Source organism: Scleropages formosus, chromosome 7 (genome assembly GCF_900964775.1).
Source record: "Scleropages formosus chromosome 7, fSclFor1.1, whole genome shotgun sequence".
In the NCBI taxonomy this organism is placed as follows: Eukaryota; Metazoa; Chordata; class Actinopteri; order Osteoglossiformes; family Osteoglossidae; genus Scleropages; species Scleropages formosus.
The window spans coordinates 27,061,022-27,064,550 of record NC_041812.1 but is presented as its reverse complement, the minus strand read 5'-3'; positions in this window follow the sequence as shown (position 1 = coordinate 27,064,550).

Below are 3,529 nucleotides of genomic sequence, written 5' to 3'. Positions count from 1 at the left end.
CTATCGCCAGCTCACCATTGTAAAGTAAAAAAAAATCATAAGTCGAGGAGGATATGTATATTAAAAAACCATAGTAATTTTAATGCGTTTTCATTATTTTAGTGCTTTTCTGACTAGTTTATTATAAACAACCAAAAGTGGAAAAAACTGGTCTCAGCCATCTTTGAAATTACTGTCTGTCTAAAACTCTTCTAGCCATCTCACTAGAATTTTAGTGCTGTCAGCCATACAGACAGCGACATAACTGGTTCCTTTTCATTTTTAAATGTATATTTGCTTGATGCTAATGAGAACCCAAATGCTGACTTGGCAAGGCTGATGGGAAAGAAGCTCAACATGTTAGAATATGAATAAAATAAAACAGAGCTTTATTCCCTTAAAGAAGGCATTGGTGCATCAGATGTACTGATGTATTATCGAAGCGTTACGCGTAAGCCCACATGATGACACGTGTACAGCTCTGTGACAAGAGACTAGGGCTGGTGTGGAGAGGTGCCTGGATTTAGCTGCTGTCATTGGCACACATGAGAATGAAGGAGGAAGGTGAGGGGCATGCTAAAAATAGGAGCTGGAGACAGACTATCTCCAGGGCCTTAGGATTATGTAGCAGACCTTACTCTTTTTCACCTTGAGCTACGTTTTCTGAGTGGTCTCTATTTTGCTTAAAAGGCTTAAACAATAAAATAAGCAGCTGAAAATAAAACTGGAGGGAAATGAAAGTTTAACACAGGAAAGTGGGGAATTGCATGGCCTTGCGACATTGTGCTCTTGTTTCGAGAGGTTTTGCAGACAGATTGATCAGCATGCTGAGAAGCAGAATCAGATCCTACATTGATGCATTTTTCTCTTCGGTTATTGATGCTGGTGGTTTATGCTGCCTGCTGATGGTCCTCAAGTCTGTTAGACTGGGTGATTTAGAACCAAGGTCCTTGAAAACCCATCACGCGCAGTTCTCTTGGTCTTATTCAACTCCAGTCCTCAGGTGATCACCAAGAGTTGTTGTTGTTTCATCACCTTACTTGCAGCCTGTCATGTCATGATAACTCTTCATATGTACTGGGGAATGTGTGGGGTGATATGATTTCAAGGCAGCCCTACTTGTTTTCAGAGACCTTCACCTGAAGACTGCAATTGAAACTGTTGTACATGTTGTTCCATGCACCCACCTCCTAGCAGATTACGTGATAATCTGTGGAAAATCATCATTGGCGTGAATGCTCAAATTTATACCAGTTGCTAGGTCCAAAGCTTGTGTTCTCTACTTCCAAATGTGACATTGCTGCTTCCAAAGTATTAAGTCTATTCTTTCTGTCTATATTTTTAGCCAAACCTGTTGTGAATCTGCATTGATCTGTTTGCTAAACAACACAAAACTAGTAATGATGTAACGTAAACCGGTTGTCATGCCAACAAGACTTATGTCATAAAAAAAATCTGGCCGATTCTTCCCACAGAAACTTTAAAAATGCAATAATTTTGTAACTGTGCCGTCTTCTGATTTGCAGGGCAGCGCTACATTACTGCAGCAAAAATCTAGTGTCTACATCCAATATTAAATCAAGCTTTTCGATCAGGTGTTCAACACATTTAACGTTAAATAACTGAGCTGCTGGAATGGTACTTATGATTAGTTTCTCATAAACACAAACAATGAAATCTTTGATCAGCCAGGGTGGTGGATTCATTGACTGCCTTCACCCGTGAAGAATTCACAAACCTCTGTGGGTGGGTGGGAGAACAGATGCCGTATTTGGAATAAAAATAGTTTGTTCAAGCCACAGCAGGCAAGAAACGACGTGGAGATAAAACGTGTTGGCTCTCACTTGTCCAGTTCATTAGTCATCCTGTAATGCTCCTTGCCACTGTGTTTCATGGACCTTTTCCAATCTGCACAAAAAACTTCTCTCCCACAGCCCACATCCTTGCTCCTCCCTTTGAGTTTTTCAGCCCAGTAGAAAAAAAAAAATTGTTGAGCCCTCCTATCACGCCCCGCCTGTAGCCATGTCACAAGTGTGATGAAGGACTGCAAGCTGATATCTTTGTAGGGAGATGTCAGTTCAGCTTTCTGCTGTGGTGATGAGGAATTAGCCATGAAACGCACAATCAGATAATCAGATTGTCTCACAGAGAACCCACCTGCTTGCCTTTGGCAGCCGAAGCATCCTGCTTTCCAGAAGAATATCACAAATATACGTGCGTACACTCTTCTTTCCAGGCTCACTACAGCATTCTGTGACATTTACAAAAATTGAAATATATTTCTGTGGGTATTCTGCCTATAATTTATAGTACAGATGAAAATATGAGGGCTGCTCAGTGAGCCCACTAAATGCTGTTCTCCGCTTGGGACGGGGGCAGGGGGATTTAGATTTGTCTCTCCTCACCCACTTGATCTTTCACAATATGACTGTCGATCAAGACTGGAGAATTGGAGACAGAGGTCAGGAGCACCTGATGTAGACTGGAGGAAATTTTGGCTCTATTGATATCGCATCCTTTAGTGAAAATGGGGACAGATTATCTTTCTCTGCAAAATCACTCAACGCTGGATGATGAAGGTTGCAACTCTGGAAGTCATGGAGTGTAAAAGGCTGACCTGTATAAGGAGTAATAGAGAGGTACCTGGGAAAGTATGAAATAGAGGAATTCAAGGTATGTGCTGTCAAGGCCATTGAAATATGTGAAGGCTGCAGTACAATTCAAAACCTGAAGGTTTGTAAAACTAAGGCTCTGAAAGCAAGGAACTGGAGGAGCTTCATTAGAATAAGCCAAAGCTTGATGTGAGAGGGACCCTGGTGGGTGTCAAGCCCAGGAAGAAGTAAGGCGTTTGAAAGAAATGCAGAAACCCAGTTGGGTGGGGTGGGGGAGTGCTAAACATAGCATGCCCCCCTTGATGAGGACATGTGGGAGATGAGTCAGCACTGGGCTCCAGCACCGGAGCCACGTACAGCTGCCAATGTGGGAATAATTTGGAGCAGTGTGTCTCGGGGTGGACATCCTTACTCCGAATATGCCCTTTGTTGGCCTCCCATTACAATTAATTTTCATTTCAGATTTCCAAACCCGCTATCTATACCATAGGTTGTCTATGGCGCTATTTGCAAATGATCATGTATAATATAAAAACAAAAATATTGTGACGTAGCGCTCGTCTAAGAGAAAACAAATCGCCAAGCCTCAAAGAGGCTTGCCACAAGGCTGCTCTACAAGTTAATGAAGTGGGTCTGATAGAACTTATGATGGCTGCCTTTTTTTTTTTTTTTTTTAATACTGGATAGGAATGGGTGTTTTCGATCTCTCTCACATCCATTCTTGTCCTTTAAGGACCGCTTCAAGAAATTGGCCTCTTTTTTTTTTTTTTTTTGAGCAGAGCAGAGCAGAGCATTAATAGTCGTCTTTATTTCCCTGAGGCTCAGAATGATGTTAGGTAGTCCAGCCATTTTCCATATAGCATTTATTTATTGAATAAGTCATTTTTATTGGTGTATTTGTCTATCACCTATGTATTTCATATTAAATAGTACACCAT